Source organism: Cherax quadricarinatus, chromosome 16, assembly GCF_038502225.1.
Source record: "Cherax quadricarinatus isolate ZL_2023a chromosome 16, ASM3850222v1, whole genome shotgun sequence".
Lineage (NCBI taxonomy): Eukaryota > Metazoa > Arthropoda > Malacostraca > Decapoda > Parastacidae > Cherax > Cherax quadricarinatus.
In genome coordinates, this window is record NC_091307.1 from 42,535,438 (window position 1) to 42,554,589 (window position 19,152).

Sequence of the window (19,152 nt, forward strand, 5' to 3'; positions counted from 1 at the left end):
AAAGAATCTGAGGAAGATTAAGAAAATAATGATCATGTGCTGCTGCTGATGATGATTATGACAAAACTAATTTCTATTATTATTTTTTACTTTGCAATCAACAGAATTACTCTATGTTTCACAGTCTATGACAGTGAAAATGCATCAGATGGTTTACATGTTGAAGGTAAATACTAAAAGTCAGTAGGTGTGAAGTACACCTCTTAATTAGGCATTCCAAAAATGCATAATTTACATCTCTCCTCTAACCTAACCAGTTATAAGCCAAAGATTTTGAATCTTAACATGACCAAACTCATGCTATGTTATATTGACCACCAAGTTATACATAACAAAATTCTGGATTGGAGCACCAGGATGAGTCATGTATTGTTTCCAGTCTTCATTGTTTACCTCCATATCATAGAGAGAAGTATCCATTCTTACCATGTTTTCTCTTAACTTTTACATGATTCTTAGAAATAGATTTGGCCTAGTTCCTCATCCCAAATGGGGTGATGAGGTAAGTGAAGAGGATAAAATGAATAGTGAAAGCAGACACATCACTATTTTTAGTCCTGAGAATATGAAAATATCTTGCTTATCCATGACGTGGGGACAGATGCCCTGTAGGCAATTTTGGAAATTAGCCATTAAATCTAGCAAGACTTTCCCAAGATTCGCTGGTAGTGGGATATACCTTAATTGGGTTTGGTCCACCATCATTATATTTATGTTGCATGCATTTGTTCCATATATTAATGTTCTCTAAAATATCTGTTAACATAAGAATCCAAAAGTATATCAACCTAGCTTGCTTCACTGAACGATCCATACTAACAACACCTGGAACACTGTGAATTAACTGCAGGGCTGTGTTGACTACTGACTTCGGTATTACTAAATGATTTAGTCTTCAGTTAGGTGTACCAAGTTTGGCAATGCATTGCAGCAACTATTAGTTCTTTACAAAGTCACTGTTGGGAACTGCTGGACTAAATGAGTGTTTGATAGTTCTTCAGCAGGAATCTTTCCTTCGGGCATTCATTAAATCTTCTGCAATAATGTGTCTAGATAAAGCATCTGCGACTAAATTTGACTTTCTTGGCAGGTGGATAACAGTGGGATTGAACTCTTGTATGGGCAAGGAACATCTGAATTGTAAAAGTACTTCTAGCTATCTTAATGGATTTATTAAGCTTTTTTCCGAATTTTGGATCACTAGCTATTTTATAAATTTTGAAGATATCTATATCTATGAACTCTGGACCTCATAAACCTCATATCCCTCTACGTCCCATCATATCCTCTAGAGGTTCTGTCTCTTATTCTTTTTCCCCTTGGTTGGCCAAACCCCTCACTCATCATCTCGGTATTTTTTCTCCTGCTCACCTTCGTCACTCTCAAGACTTCTTCGAACGTGTTCGCCCTCTTACGACCTGTAAGATGCTTACTTCTGACGTTGATTCCCTCTTCATCATTGTCTCTCTTAATGCTCTTAATTTTCTCAGAGAGAAGGCCAACGAATGGTTACTTCATCTTATACCAAATGATGTCTATCTTGATCTTATTCACCTGTGTGGACTCGGATTACGTTTCCTTCCTAGGCAAATATTATTCTCAAACCTTCGGTGTCTCTATGGGCTTTCCCCTATCTCACTCTTCTTGCTAAACTATTCTTCTTCCTAATATTAGTATGCGCCCTTCCCTCTGGTTCTGCAATACAGATGACATCTTTCTTCTTTGGCCTCATGATTCTAATCTCTTCCATCCTTTTCTCGATGCCCTTATTATTCAGCTTGAAGCTGAATGGGAACCTAATTCCTTGTTTCCTTTCCCTGATTTACGAGTCCACCACCTGGATCTAGTTTTTTCTGTGTATCGCAAGCTTATGCACGGTGGCATGTACATTAACTACTTTTATCATGCTCCCTCTGTTAAGAAAAGTGTTCTTATTTCTCTCTTTCTCCATTCTCTCCGCATTTTCACTCGTCGTTATTCATTCTCTCGTCTTAGCTACCCTTCCCTTTTCATAAACTCTGCCTTCTCACGTGCTAAAAGGACTTTTCTCTCTACTCCTGGGAAATCTCCTGTTCTCAGCCTTCCTTATATTTCCAGTCTAATCTCAACAACTTTCTCCGATCCTAAAGCATCAAACGTACCTCTCGCAAGACTCTCACTCTTCGTACCAATCTAGTTCGTACCTCTCCACCAGCTGTAGATGATCCTAATGTCTACTCTGTTGTAGGTTCCTCTTCAGTATACCTGGAGTATACCAAGAGAGGGTTTCGGGGATCAATGTCCCCGCTGCCCGGTATGTGACCAGGCCTCATGGTGGACGAGAACCAGATCCACTAGGCTGTTACTGTTGGCTGCACGCAAACCGACGTATGAACCACAACCGGCTGGTCGGGTACTGACTTTAGGAAGGAAGGAAATCCTGGAAAGAAAAAAAAATAGTTCACGATTCTGGTAACATGTTGATGGACTCAGCTTATTTCTATCATATTTCTAAATATATTTTTCTAAACATGTAATTTTTTATTTTTGCTGTTACACTGTTAAACAATTTTTCAAAAATTGTATGCTTCTTAAATGAGATTTGTAAATACTTATGTATTTTCATGTCTTGAATCCAAATGTCACCTTGAAAAATGCTTATTGGCTATAGGTTTAATAATACGAGACATGTAATATTTGATTTTATTATAACGTACAATATGTGTCAGTATGTGTTAAACTCTAATCAGTATTTTGTCTTTTTACTTGACGCTTATAGTGGGCAGAAGAATCATCTTTTGCCAATGTCCAGCAATAGTCTGCAAGCATTCTTATGCCCCATTTGCCCTGGTACCATTTTTCCATAGTCGAAATATCTTGGTGAAACCTTTCACCATATTCGTCACTAACTGCATCACAGTTCGCTGGAAAAAAGTCTAAATGTGAGTGACATGTTACATCCCATGTTCTTGTAAACCACCAATTCTTCATAGTTGCCTTCCCTTCTGTTTCCGAGAAATCCTTTCGTTACTAACTTGAATGCCTCCCAAACAAATTTCTTCTTCCCATGAAAGTCTGATTCAGAGTCACCATCTTTAAGAAGCTCTCGAATTTTAGGACACTTAAAGACTCCGTCTCTGTGAAGGCTTACTCAGCCCTGTAACAACTTCACAGTATTACCAAGGCTGGCTCCTCCTCAGGAAAATTAATGTATAGAAAAAGAATAAAAACTGACAAACATAAACACTTTATTATTTAGAAAATATAAAATATAAAACACTTAAATATGAAGTATTAATCCTACATTAAAGAAAATGAAAAATTAAAAATATAAATAACTGAATTCAACGCTAATATAAATGTATATAAAACGTGGGTGTCCGGTGTTGGTGACACTGCGTGTTGTTGAAATCGTAGCCGTTGCTGATGATGAAGGGGGGGGTCGCAGGTGTTGATAACAACCCACCGGCTCGTTCTTCACAGATTTTCTAGCTTTCAAAAATCCTTCCAGATGACAGGAAAGCAGGTTTTCTCCACTGCAATGATGAGGGGTTATATCCTGCTACTTGCATACACAAACAGGTAAGTGGATCAAAATTTGGGACATCTCAGAACGTTAGTCCGTCTCCTTCAATTCTACTCATTGATTGGCAGATGACCCTCTCTGTCATCCAAGCTGGAAAGATAGACAGGTTACTCACTGCTTAAGAAATCACTCTCCATGATAAGTACAATACCTAAAAGATGTGGTGTTCATTACAACAGTCAACCTAGAGCAAGACTGAAAGGACTAAGTTTATTATTGGTCAAAAGTGAAGCTTTCAACCAATAAATCCACTAGAATACAAGGCAGGCATGTACTTACAGTAGTGCTGGGAGCTGTGAGTCTAGTGATTACTGTTTGGACCAGAGCCCCACACGTCACCTTTCGGGGGGGGGAAGAAGGGGGGGAAGAAGGAGGGGAAGGGATAGCGGGAGCTAGACTGACCCTACCTTAACAAGCAGCCGGCAAGCAGACTATCACTTTCGGGGAGGGGGAAAAAGGGGAGGGGAGGGGAATAGCGGGAGCTGGACTTACTCTACCTTAACAAGTAGCCGGCAATAAAACTATTGTTACTATATACTCCATTGCTACTCCTATCTATTGAAATTTTCCCTCACACTCTCTTATATTAGCATCGCTCAGTGAGGGGAATTTTGATGTTAAATACTTGAATTCCTGACTGGATTTGTCCATAGTTTTTACATAATTTTTCATGAGCCTCAGTTTTATGCGTAGTGGTGGAAGCAAAATTTTGTTTAGTTTAATGAGAGGTGGATACTGAACATTTTTCAGCCCAGGCTCGAATAATTGCCGAGGTGGCCAGTCTCTCCTGATGTAGTGGGAACCTCTTGCACGAATGTCCCAGTCACATAGAAAGCAGCAGTACTTGGTGTATCTGCCCTGCGAGCCCATCACCTAAGAATATCACCTAACTTTCCCCTCTAAATATAAACTTTGATAGCACAACCACCTTCTATGACTGCTGGAGCAATAATGAAAGTCAGTGAGACGGTGCATACCTACCTACCTGGAGGGCATTCTAGGGATCAATGCCCCAGCGATCCGGTCCATGACCAGGCCTCCTGGTGAATCAGGGCCTGATCAAAGAGGCTGTCACTGTTGGCAGCACGTAGTCCAACATATAAACCACAGCCTGGCTGATCTGGCACTGACTTTAGGTATCTGTCCAGCTCCCTATTGGTAATTTCCCCGTGTGGTAAGAAACACACTGCCGCAAGCCTGTTGGAACTGTTTGACACCTAGGTGCATATTGATAAGTAAAGCTAATAAACATTATCAGTGACCTAAAATTAGTTGGAAATTACTACTCTGGTCTCTGAAGCAATTTGGTTGTTGACCAGTGTTATCTAGAGGACTTGATGCCAATTCGTGTGTTTCTTTCGAAATACACAATATGGCATCTTGGCTGTAGACTCCATATTAGTGCTCAGACTGAGAGCTGCTCAGTCGCGTGTGGGTGCCGAAGTCTGGCGCTCTGCATCCGTAGAGTTGTACAGAAAATTAAATTTCTCTTTTTCTCAGGAATAAGTTACTGATCTCTCGCTACTCGTTTTGCGAAAACTAGTTGACGGATTGTCATGATTTTTGCACACATTATTGATAATACAGGGAGTTCAAACATTCCCAATAATTTAGGCCGTTCTCTTTCTGGCAGATTCAAGGAGCACAAAAGCAGTGCTCAGAGGTCACGGTCATCCTATTGACTGGTCTTCTGCTAAAACTGTCTACCCTACTTCCACAGTCGCCGTCTTGATGAGTCTCCCTTATACGCAACTTTCATTGTATGAATCATAGTCCTGGTTTTGTCTCTGTAGATGCCTTCCTTTCCCATTACAACTTCAGAACACCCATGACTTAACCTGGATCTTTTTGTTTCTTCTCTTTCTACTTCTTCCCTTTTCATATTTTTCCGTTTTCTTGTTTTGGGTTTTCTTTCTTCTGCCTTTGGTCTTTCGTCCTTTACTTTCCTCTTCCCTGTGTTTTTGGTCTTACCCCTTGTGGGCTTTGGCTGACTCCACTACTGCCTCTACTTCTTCTCCTACAAACTTTGGCTTCTGCCTTCACTTTTGCCTCTTTTTTTTCCTCTCCCTCCTTTCTATTCTTGTCCTAACCACTCTCGTTACTTAAAACTATTATCGCGCCTAATACTTCCAAAACCAGCGTTACCTCTACCACTACCACTACTACTACTACTAGTTCCATTTCGTGCCTAACCTCCACTACTACCACTTCTACCTCTCTTGTCCCATCCTTGCCACCTGGCTTCTATATATTAACTTCTCTTTGTGTTAGTGTAACTTTCTAAGTGGTGTAAGTCGGATGAAACCGTTGTCATAAGCTCTTCTCTCCAATGTGCGGGTTATTTGTGAACTGGTCCTGTAATTGCTATTTGTACTTCTTGCACTGAAACAATTCCTCGCTGCAATAGCCCTAGACGATGGACATGACTGAACATGAGACTGATCTTGTGTTGTCAATGTGACATCAGGTTGTACAGCAGAAGTTGCTAAACTGCCAAGTATTGGATACACAGAAGAAAATGAAGCCGGTTGAGCAATGGAATGAGCCTTTAACTAGAACAAGGGTTACATCTCTGCAGTCAGTGGGTTGGCCGAATGCAAACACAAAGCAGATGGTAACAATGGGTTGAGGGTACCGTAGGAGGCGAATTTCCCAATGCAAATGGCAGACTTTTTACAGACTTACAAAGATTGTAGCTTCAAATGACAGTCAACACTTTGAGTATACGTGTAAAAAATTCACCTAACAATTCACCTTCAGTAGGTGCTGAAATTATTAATTAATGCAGTAAGAAATAAGGATCAGAGGCAGTTGATGGAGAATAATCACAATGAATGGCTTCGTGATTGTTGACGAGACGGCTCTTTTCTCCAGGTGAAGGAGATCTGTAAGACTGTCTTTGGCAAGCCGCATGATGCAGTCTTCTGATGCTTGACCACCAGCGACATTATTCCCTAAATTACGAAAAGCATTGAACCAAACTTCAATATTATTTGGATTTCCGTCAAACACTGGAACAGCATCAAGAGGTTCAGGAGAACAGAGATGAGGTCTATGAACGGGTGGATGTCAGGAGATGCGGATCTATGAGGGTTCTGACCAGGTTCATGGTTACCTTACCTTGCATTAGCATCACAAACTAGAGAAAAAGAACAATGTGAAAATTTGACAAAATATAATTAAGGAAAATAAACTTAAATGACACTAGACTAACTATGCATAAATAATAGAACACACAGAGAGAAAACTCAATGAGGTAATTAAGGTAAATTCTTCCAAATGGGTTTAAGTAGGTACTTTAAATTTAAATAATTTCAGTGGTGTGCTTTCTCTACTCACAAAAATGCAAATAAAAAAAAGTGAAAACAATGTAAAGTGTAATTTAAAAATAAATGTACACATGAATTTAATTATTCAGAAATGTAAATTTATGTAAAATGAAACTGAATTTTACCTGAAGAGGGTCAACGCCCCCTCAGCGCGATCTGTGACCAGGCCTCATGGTGGGTCAGGGCCTGATCAACCAGGCTGTTACTGTCTGCCCCCCCTAAACTGACGTACGAACCACAGCCCAGCTGGTCAGGTACCGATATTAGGTGCCTATCTAGAGTCTTCTTGAAGACAACCAGGGGTTTGTTGGTAATCCCCCTGATGTACGCTGAGAGGAAGTTGAACAGTCTTGGGCCCCTGGCACTTATTATGATTTTCGTGTTCAATTTTGGTACTAATCCTTCTAGGATTTTCCAAGTATATATAATCATGTATCTGTTTTGCCTGCGTTCCAGGGAATGCAAGTCGAGGAACTTCAACCATTCCCAGTAATTTAGGTGTTTCATCGCAGATGTGTGTTCTGTGAAGGTTCTCTGTACATTTTCAAGGTCAGCAATTTCACCTGCCTTGAAAGATACTGTTAGTGTGCAGAAATGTGTGTCATCATGGGCTTGGCATCCCTTGTTTTTAAGGTTCTAATTATCTATCCAATCATTTTTCTAGCAGATGCGGTAGATATATTGTTGTGATCTTTGAAAGTAAGATCCTCTGGCATTATCACTCGCAGGTCATTTACATTAATTTTGATCTCTATTGTGTGGTTGGAATTTGTTTTTAAACTCTGATATAATTTTATTTTCCTGACATTTTCCATATCGGAGTAATTGTAATTTCTCTTCATATTGCTTTCTGCGACCCATTTAAAGATTTGGGTGATGTCCTCCTGGAGTCTTGCAGTGTCTTCGATGGAGGACACTGTCATCCAGATTTGTGTCATTTGCAAAGGAAGACACGGTGCTGTGGCTTACATCCCTGTCTATGTCAGATATTAGGATGAGGAACAGGATGGGGGGGAGTACCGAGCCTTGTGGATCAGAGCTTTTCACAGTAGCCGCCTCAGACTGTACTCTGTTTACTACTACTCTGTGTTCTATTATAATCCTGTGTTCTGTTTCTTACGAAGTTATAGATCCATCTACCAACTTTCCCTGTTATACCTTTATCACATATTTGTTTGCTGTTACACCATAGACACACTCGTCGAAGGCTTTGGCAAAGTCTGTGTATACTACATTTGAGTTTTGTCTTCTAGAGCATCCAGAACAAACGTACCTTCTGCCAGTATACGACAGCCAGGTATATTCTGGATTTTTCTCTCCAAAATCTTTTGTCAGGAAAATCTGGTCGCCGCAGCAACAGAAAAGATGTGTCACTGAATGGTCTCACTGGAGGAAAATGCACAAGCATGTTACCAGCTTTATATAACACTTTTCTAAAATAAAATATTGTCAGCGACACGAGATATAGTATTTTAGTTGCAAAACATATACTGCAGCAAGGAATGCGGAAAAAAAATGTTCTCTATTTTCCAGTAATGTTGATAACGTGAGGAACTGTATTTTACAACTTATGTCTTTCTATCTTCTTTCTACGTTTGTCAGTGAAACAATATTTATTTCAGAAGAATTAAATACTTACGTAGCAGATAATCTTGCGAAAGGTGTAGAAAGTGCTCCTGTAGAGACGTAGTGGTAAATGCAGAGACAGAGTTAATGACAATGAGGGGTACTATAGTGAAAGACAATTGCGAAAATTGTAGCAGAGACCTGTACAAATTGTTGATTGTGATGAATATGAGAAGAGGCATTCGCAAGTAATCATATGAAAACTAATGTCCAAATTTATTAAGTAACATAGTAAAGTAGGACATACACAGCCCAAATCTAATTTACTATACTAATCGTAGGAGTCAAGTAAGATATATGAGATAAGATTACTTGCATATGTAGGTAATATAGAAATTATTGCCTAACAGAAATCTGGCTCAACCTGAAAGATAGAGAAATGCCTTCTGAATGCCACATACAAGGCAGGATGGGTGGTGGAATGGCGATGTATGTCAGTGATAATTTAAACTGTTGTGTTAGAAGCATCGAACACAGAATGCGTTTGCCTAGTGTCTCGAGGAACGTGACAAATTAATTTTGGGTGTGATTTATAGGCCCCCAATTAGGGTAAGTAGTGACATGGTCCTCAGACAAATAGAGAAATTAAAACCGCACAAATCCTATTTACAATGCAGGAAACAGGTCCTTAGCTTCGAACTATAGACCAATAAGCATTACTACAGTGGGAAAATTTATGGAATCAATAATTACCGAGGCAATTCGTAGCCATCTTGAAAGACAAGCATTGATTAATGAATCACAATAGGGTTTTACAAAGGAACGTTCCAGCCTTACAAATTTACTAACTTTTTTCACCAAGGTATTTGAGAAGGTAGATCATGGTAATGAATATGATATTGTGTATATGTACTTCGGAAAGATTTCTTTTTAATACAGTTCCACACCAGAGGATATTGAGGAAAATTAAGGCACAGGGAATAGGAGAATTTTTTTCCTGGGTAAAAGCGTGGTTGACAGAGACAGCAGAAAGCTTACGTCAGTGGGAAGAAATCAGAGTGGGGGCGCGTCACGAGTTTTTGGTCCTTTGCTGTTCACAGTTTATATATATGACACTGATGAGGGAATAAATTGCAACATAAGAAAGTGTGCTGATGACACCACAATAGGTCGCCTAATTCATTCTAATGAGGACATTAGAGCACTCCGGGAAGATTTGAATAGATTGATGCAGTGGTTGGAGAAGTGACAGATGCGGTTTAAAATAGACAAATGCAAAGTTCTTAACATTGGGCAAGCAAATAACAATACAACATATAAACTAAATAATGTTGATGTTAATATTTCTGATTGTGAAAAGGATTTGGGAGTTCTGGTTAGCAGTAATCTGAAACCAAGACAACAGTGCATAAGTGTTCGCAATAAAGTGAACAGAATCCTTGGTTTCATATCAAGGAGCATAAATAATAGGAGTCCTCAGGTTGTCCTTCAACTCTTTATCTTTGATTAGACCTAATTTAGATTATGCTGCACAGTTCTGGTCACAGTATTACAGAATGGATATAAATACTCTGCAAAACGTACAAAGGAGGATGACAAAGTTGATCCCATGCATCAGAATTCTTCCCTATGAGTATAGACTGAGGGCTCTGAATTTGCACTCTCTAGAAAGTCGTAGAATTAGAGGGGGTATGACTGAGGTGTTTAAATGGAAAAGGGAATAAATAAAGGGAATGTAAATAGCGTGCTAAAAAAATCTAACCAAAGACAGGACTCGCGGCAATAGTTTTAACTTGGAAAAAAATCAGATTCAGGAAAGATATAGAAAAGCATTGACTTGGTAACTGTGTTGTGGATGAGTGGAACAAACCCCCGACTACCGTCACAAAAGCTAAGAGGTTGTGTAGTTTTAGAAATATTTTGTATCAATACATGAGTGAGTGTGGGTGTAAGTTGGACCTGATTAGCTTTTGCTAATAGGTCTGATGACGTGCTCCTTCCTTAAGTGGATGTGACCTGACCTGACTAGGTGGGTCATTGGTTTATGTGGGGAGGTTACTTGGACCTACCTCGCATAGGCTAGTAGGCCTGCTGCAATGTTCCTTCTTTCTTATGTTCTTAAATCTTCTTAAAACTCTGTGACAAGAAAAAGTTGTGGTTACAGAGAAAGGGAGCCCTTTGATTGAACTTTGTATAGAAAGGGGTTTAGTTATAGGTAATACATATTTTAAGAAAAAGAGGATAAATAAGTATACAAGATATGATGTAGGGCGAAATGACAGTAGTTTGTTGGATTATGTATTGGTAGATAAAAGACTGTTGAGTAGACTTCAGGATGTACATGTTTATAGAGGGGCCACAGATATATCAGATCACTTTCTAGTTGTAGCTACACTGAGAGTAAAAGGTAGATGGGATACAAGGAGAATAGAAGCATCAGGGAAGAGAGAGGTGAAGGTTTATAAACTAAAAGAGGAGGCAGTTAGGGTAAGATATAAACAGCTATTGGAGGATAGATGGGCTAATGAGAGCATAGGCAATGGGGTCGAAGAGGTATGGGGTAGGTTTAAAAATGTAGTGTTAGTGTGTTCAGCAGAAGTTTGTGGTTACAGGAAAGTGGGTGCGGGAGGGAAGAGGAGAGATTGGTGGAATGATGATGTAAAGAGAGTAGTAAGGGAGAAAAAGTTAGCATATGAGAAGTTTTTACAAAGTAGAAGTGATGCAAGGAGGGAAGAGTATATGGAGAAAAAGAGAGAGGTTAAGAGAGTGGTGAAGCAATGTAAAAAGAGAGCAAATGAGAGAGTGGGTGAGATGTTATCAACAAATTTTGTTGAAAATAAGAAAAAGTTTTGGAGTGAGTTTAACAAGTTAAGAAAGCCTAGAGAACAAATGGATTTGTCAGTTAAAAATAGGAGAGGAGAGTTATTAAATGGAGAGTTAGAGGTATTGGGAAGATGGAGGGAATATTTTGAGGAATTGTTAAATGTTGATGAAGATAGGGAAGCTGTGATTTCGTGTATAGGGCAAGGAGGAATAACATCTTGTAGGAGTGAGGAAGAGCCAGTTGTGAGTGTGGGGGAAGTTCGTGAGGCAGTAGGTAAAATGAAAGGGGGTAAGGCAGCCGGGATTGATGGGATAAAGATAGAAATGTTAAAAGCAGGTGGGGATATAGTTTTGGAGTGGTTGGTGCAATTATTTAATAAATGTATGGAAGAGGGTAAGGTACCTAGGGATTGGCAGAGAGCATGCATAGTTCCTTTGTATAAAGGCAAAGGGGATAAAAGAGAGTGCAAAAATTATAGGGGGATAAGTCTGCTGAGTATACCTGGTAAAGTGAATGGTAGAGTTATTATTGAAAGAATTAAGAGTAAGACGGAGAATAGGATAGCAGATGAACAAGGAGGCTTTAGGAAAGGTAGGGGGTGTGTGGACCAGGTGTTTACAGTGAAATATATAAGTGAACAGTATTTAGATAAGGCTAAAGAGGTCTTTGTGGCATTTATGGATTTGGAAAAGGCGTATGACAGGGTGGATAGGGGGACAATGTGGCAGATGTTGCAAGTATATGGTGTAGGAGGTAGGTTACTGAAAGCAGTGAAGAGTTTTTACGAGGATAGTGAGGCTCAAGTTAGAGTATGTAGGAAAGAGGGAAATTATTTCCCAGTAAAAGTAGGCCTTAGACAAGGATGTGTGATGTCACCGTGGTTGTTTAATATATTTATAGATGGGGTTGTAAGAGAAGTAAATGCGAGGGTCTTGACAAGAGGCGTGGAGTTAAAAGATAAAGAATCACACACAAAGTGGGAGTTGTCACAGCTGCTCTTTGCTGATGACACTGTGCTCTTGGGAGATTCTGAAGAGAAGTTGCAGAGATTGGTGGATGAATTTGGTAGGGTGTGCAAAAGAAGAAAATTAAAGGTGAATACTGGAAAGAGTAAGGTTATGAGGATAACAAAAAGTTTAGGTGATGAAAGATTGAATATCAGATTGGAAGGAGAGAGTATGGAGGAGGTGAATGTATTCAGATATTTGGGAGTGGACGTGTCAGCGGATGGGTCTATGAAAGATGAGGTGAATCATAGAATTGATGAGGGAAAAAGAGTGAGTGGTGCACTTAGGAGTCTGTGGAGACAAAGAACTTTGTCCTTGGAGGCAAAGAGGGGAATGTATGAGAGTATAGTTTTACCAACGCTTTTATATGGGTGTGAAGCATGGGTGATGAATGTTGCAGCGAGGAGAAGGCTGGAGGCAGTGGAGATGTCATGTCTGAGGGCAATGTGTGGTGTGAATATAATGCAGAGAATTCGTAGTTTGGAAGTTAGGAGGAGGTGCGGGATTACCAAAACTGTTGTCCAGAGGGCTGAGGAAGGGTTGTTGAGGTGGTTCGGACATGTAGAGAGAATGGAGCGAAACAGAATGACTTCAAGAGTGTATCAGTCTGTAGTGGAAGGAAGGCGGGGTAGGGGTCGGCCTAGGAAAGGTTGGAGAGAGGGGGTAAAGGAGGTTTTGTGTGCGAGGGGCTTGGACTTCCAGCAGGTATGCATGAGCGTGTTTGATAGGAGTGAATGGAGACAAATGGTTTTTAATACTTGACGTGCTGTTGGAGTGTGAGCAAAGTAACATTTATGAAGGGGTTCAGGGAAACCGGCAGGCCGGACTTGAGTCCTGGAGATGGGAAGTACAGTGCCTGCACTCTGAAGGAGGGGTGTTAATGTTGCAGTTTAAAAACTGTAGTGTAAAGCACCCTTCTGGCAAGACAGTGATGGAGTGAATGATGGTGAAAGTTTTTCTTTTTCGGGCCACCCTGCCTTGGTGGGAATCGGCCAGTGTGATAATAAAAAAAATAAATGTATAGACCAGCTAGCATCACCTCTAACTCACCTCTATCAGTATTGCCTAGCGCCTTCTCTGTGGAAAGAGGCAAAAAATAAGAGCAGAGTGGAAATCAGCAACTACAAACTAGTGCCTCTTGCCAATCACTGGCAAGATCCTTTGTGACTGTCAATATGTGTGGCATGCAAAGAGTATGTTACAATTTATTCGGAGTATGTCACACTCTCACATAAGCTACATCCCAACCAGCAAACCGGGTGCTGGTTGGGATCGATAGGATACCCGTTGTTAAATCAGTACCTTGGTTCATTAACAAATCACAGGCAAGCTTGCCAAAGCTCAAGCAACGTAATCATTTGCAGACCTGCCTACCTGCTGGGTGAGTACGGTGCACTCTCTCTGGCTTCTGCTTTGCCATTTGTCACCGTGGTGTACACTTATTATTCTATTTATACATATTGTACATAGTGTACATACCTGTATATAATGGATAGTCTACTGCTGAGTTTGTTTGCTCCAATTCCCATTACGTCCAGGTCTCACAGGCTATTTTATTACCTGTGTTCGTAATAATATGGCTTCGGCTGCAGAGCTGTTTTAAAATACCTCCGCTGTGTACTGTGTAGCATCCATCATTGGATGATTCCAAGATCATCTATAGTGTAGAAGAAGAAACAGAAGAACAAAAACAATAACGAACACACGAACAATAGGAAGATGAAGAACAATAGGAAGATGAAGAAGAACAAAGTAAACGAGAATAAGAAATTAAAAATCGTGGAGATGCCGATTTTCATTTATATATAAAAAAAAAAACTGACTCAAAATGCGCGGTGTATAACACTACAAATAGATCCTGAAGTTGGTAGGTAATGTGCTACCAAATTAAATAACATTATCATCGTTTCTCTAAAACATAAAAATTAATAGTGTTTATGAAAGAGATATTTTCTTGTCATCTTTGGAAACATAACAGTTAAGGGAGTAAATGATCCTATTAAATTCTATATATTCTATCGGGGAATATTAATAACAATGTGGAAACTGTGAATTCCTCGCCTAACCAACTTATATACTGCCCCTCTGCCTCCCTTCGTTACGTATGCATTGCTTATATCGCAAAAATCTTGATTGCAAAGAGCAATTTTCACAGAAACCCAGTTAACTCAAACTTAATTCTCGTTTACTTCAAGCTATGTAAATTTCAATACGTTTAAATTCCATTTATCGCATAACTTCCTCTGAGTTTTGCCAAAAATCTTCAGCAAAAACTGACCAAAAATGCTTTTCTATTTATAATATTATACATGAAGCGAGGTAAATTGTTTTTGATAATATATCCAAGATTTTGTTATCATCCTCCGCTGTGACCCTTGCTTTGTTATCGCTCTTTCCTTTCTCCCATGGTGTTGCCCTTATGCATTATTACTTTCTTTTGCAACTCCCTTTAATATCATCATTGTTTCATTCAACCCTTTCTTTTTTTAGTAACTTTCATTGTTGCTGTTACTGCATCATTCCCCTTCACTATCACCCTTACAATGTTTCCTTTTATCAATCTCATACTTTTGTAGCAGTCTTCGTTATTGATCACTTCTAAATATACCTTGTTTCGCTATATTTTTATTCTCTTAACAGTTTTTCCTTCTTTAAGTCTTCAAGAAGAGTATATTGCTAATATATTCCATTTTTATATAAATTTTGTATTATGATATAAACCATATAAACAACCAAAGTATAAATGGAAATGTTCAAACCCTTGAAAGGTTTGAGAGTGTCATATATATAATTCTGATATGAAAGGTGCAAGATTGTTTTAAAGGATTTTTTGTTTTGCTTTGCTATGTAGGAAGATGATTCACGAAATCGTAATGGCACGACTGCAAACAAGCCATACTACGAGTGGGGTTTGAACCCGCGGTCAGAGTCTCGTAAGTCATGTTGAGGGCTTTGAGGGGACTTCAGCAGGAGTTCGTAACGACCATGGAAGGGGGAAGAGAGTCATCTGTAAAAACTTTCTTTTGTGGTCACAGTGGTGCCTATGCTAACCTTCCTATGGTGTAGAAATAAACCTAGTTGGATGAATCTTATAAAGCTAGCTGGCACAGTGGCTAACGCGATGGTCTGGAGTTTTGACCGCGGGTTCTTATCCCACCAGTGGTGTGGTTTGGTTAAGTAGGAAGATGCTTGTGAGCAACATCACTTTGAGTTAGACCTCATTCGATGTGTTAGCCACTTGTCCCTTGTGAGGGAAAAGTTCAATAGATAGGAGTAGCGATATAGTAACAATAGTTTCATTGCCGGCTACTTGTTAAGTCCAGCTCCCGCTATCACCCCCCCCTTTTTCTCCCTCCCCGAAAGTGATAGTTTGCTTGCCGGCTACGTGTTAAGGTAAGGTAAGTCTGGCTCCCGCTATTCCCGCCTTTCCCTCCCCCACACCGAAAGTGATAGTTTGATTGCCGGCTGCTTGTTAAGGTAGGGTCAGTCTAGCTCCTGCTATCCCTTCCCCTCCTCCCCCCCCCCCGAAAGATGAAGTGTGGGCTCCGGTCCAAACAGTAATCACTAGACTCACAGCTCCCAGCACTACTGTAAGTACATGCCTGCCTTGTATTCTAGTGGATTTATTGGTTGAAAGCTTCACTTTTGACCAATAATAAACTTAGTCCTTTCAGTCTTGCTCTACGTTGACTGTTGTAATGATCACCACGTCTTTTAGGTATTGTACTTATCATGGAGAGTGATTTCTTAAGCAGTGGGTAACCTGTCTATCTTTCCAGCTTGGATGACAGAGAGGGTCACCTGCCAATCAACGAGTAGAATTGAAGGAGACGGACTAATGTCCTGGAGACGTCCCCTGTTGTATTTACTTGCCTGTGCATATGTATGAAGAATCAGGATGTAACCCCTCATCATTGCAGCGGTACAAAACCTGATTTCCTGTCATCGGGAGAGATTATTTACGGCCACAAAACGAGCCAGTGGGTTGTCACCAACACCTGCGACCCCCCCCCCATCATCATCAGCAACGGCTACGATTTCAACCACACGCAGTGTCACCAACACCAGACACCCAAGTTTTATATATATTAGCGTTGAATTCAGATATCATTTATATTTTTCATTTTTCATTTTCTTTAATGTAGGATTAATATTTCATATTTAAGTGTTTTATATTTTAGATTTTCTAAATAATAAATTGTTTATGTTTGTCAGTTTTTGTTCTTTTTCTAATCATTAATTTTCCTGAGGAGGAGCCAGCCTTGCTAATACTGTCTGAAGTTGTTACAGGGCTGAGTAAGCCTTCACAAGTGGCGACCTTGCCAGGATCAACTCGACTGAATCAAGATTCAACTCCATCTCGAATCTACCATTGGAACTTCAACGCCGCATACCACAGACGGTTACCACCAGCCATGAGTAATCATTCTCTCTGGTAGGACTATAGTACAGGCATTTAAAAGATTTGGTGATTGTTATAGTCTCAATTTATTGTAAGTCAAGTCAGGCAGGATATAATATTTAATTCTGCCACCTTTTTGTTCGAGCTTCAAACAATTTGGAGGACTAGACTCAAGGGACCCGAGATTTTCCAGTGACAATTTGTTTCATTGAGCTCTTTATTATATCAAGGGAACTATTGTAGGACACTCTTGATTTGTTGGTGGAAGATTGGATGGTCAAGGGACCCCATTTTACTTACTGTTTGCTCAAAGCCGGCATAGAACCCTTCGTTTTCATTAATACACATTGTTTAATTGAAGCAGGGATCGAGCCCTCTGGTTTATTTACAGTTTGAGCGGAGCAGGAATTGATCCCTCCATTTTCTTTAATACCCGTTTCATTTTCCCCTGGTAGTTTAAGTTATTCTTGCAAATATGGAGGAATACCAGTTTTGGATGAATGCTGGAAGTAAGTTAGGAATAACAGGGAAAAATTTAGAATCTTTCATTAGTGCTAAAATCCAGGAAAGAATTGAAAAGGAGAGAGAATCGAAAGAGAAGAGGAAAAGGAGAGATTGAGAATCGAAAGAGAAGAGAAAAAGGAGAGAGAGAGAATTCAGAGAGAAATCCAAGGAAGATGGTTAGAAAATGAAAGAGAAGACAAAAAGGAGCGTGATAGACTTGATCGTGAAGAAAGAGCTAGAGAACGTGAGGAACAGGCTAAAATACGGGAACTTGAGGAAAGAGCAAAGGATAGAGAATATGAGTTAAGGGAGAGAGAAAAACATCGTGGGCTCGAACAAGCTCGCCTTGAATTAGAGAATAAAAAGTTAACTTTCTCACAACAGCAATTAGATGAAGGAGTAATGGAACAACGTGCAGCTAGTGCACATATTCCAACACCTAATTTACCTCCCTTCACAGAGGGGGAAGACATAACTTCATACATTATCAGGTTTGAAAATACCGCTACCCTCTGTGAATGGTCTGCTGACACCTGAGCTACAAGGTTAGGAATGTTATTTTCTGGTACAGCCTTGAATATCTATGCAACTTTGTTGCAGGATATATGTAATTATAACCTACTAAAGAAGGCAATCCTTAAAGCATATCAAAAAACCACAAATTCTTACAGGAACGATTTCAGATATGCCACCTTACAGCCTGGCCTGAACTTTCAGCAGTTACAAGTAACAATCTTTCGTTTGTTCGACTTTTGGATAGAGAGTTCAGGAATTGATCACAGTTATGAATCTCTTAGAGACTTCATGGTTGCTGACCAGTTCCTGACAGCTCTTCCTCACCAGATACGAACATTCATCAGAGAACGTAACCTGATTAAAGCTGAGGAAGTTGCTGAGGCTGCTGACCTGTAACCTGAGGCTCACAATTCCTATAAAGACCTAAAGGGATCGAACCCTAAGGGCAAGGGTTCATCAGATCTTAAGAAATCAAATCCTCTAGTGGAAAGTAAAGTGACTTCTTTTATTCCTGTTTGTCATTTGTGTGGTGTTAAGGGACATAAACGTCCAGATTGTCCTTCTATTACTGTTGTAATAATCACCACATCTTTTAGGTATTGTACTTATCATTGAGAGTGATTTCTTAAGCAGTGGGTAACCTGTCTATCTTTTCAGCTTGGATGAAAGAGAGGGTCACCTGCCAATCAACGAGCATAACTGATGGAGATGGACTAACGTCCTGAGACTTCCCCTTTTTGGATTTAATTACCTGTGCACCTGTATGAAATTGCAGGACGTAACCCCTCATCATTGCAGTGGTAAAGAACCTGCTTTCCTGTCATAGGGATATAATACTCACAGCTATACTGTGAAGAACGAACCGGTGGGTTGTAACGAACACTTGCGACCCCCCCCCCCCCCATCACCAGCGACGGCAACAATTTCAACAACACAGTGTCACCAACACCAGACACCCAAGTTTTAAATTAGCGTTGAATTCAGTTATCATTTATATTTTTCATTTTTCAATTTCTTTAATGTAGGATTAATATTTCATATTTAAGTGTTTTATATTTTATATTATCTATATAATAAAGTGTTTATGTTTGTCTGTTATTATTTCTTTATCTATTCATTAATTTTCCTGAGGAGGAGCCAGCCTGGGTAATACTGTCTGAAGTTGTTACAGGGCTGAGTAAGCCTTCACAAGTGGCGACCTTGCCAGGATCAACTCGATTGAATCAAGATTCAACTCCATCTCGAATCTACCATTGGAACTTCAACGCCGCATACCACAGACGGTTACCACCAGCCATGAGTAATCATTCTCTATGGTAGGACTACAGTACAGGTATTTAAAAGATTTGGTGATTGTTAGTCTCAATTGTAAGTCAAGTCAAGGCAGGAATACTAGTTAATTCTGCCATCTATTTTTGTGTGAGCTCGAAACACTTTGG

General features: G+C 39.8%; 1 long non-coding RNA gene across 1 annotated transcript in view; it reads right to left on the bottom strand.

Moving 5' to 3' along the window:
* LOC138852800 (uncharacterized) overlaps positions 1-19,152 on the bottom strand; it is an 84,754-nt gene that overhangs the window by 16,966 nt on the left and 48,636 nt on the right. The window contains exon 2 of the long non-coding RNA XR_011392087.1: positions 2,184-2,419. This is a non-coding gene — a long non-coding RNA (uncharacterized lncRNA). The remainder of the gene's footprint in view (positions 1-2,183; positions 2,420-19,152) is intronic.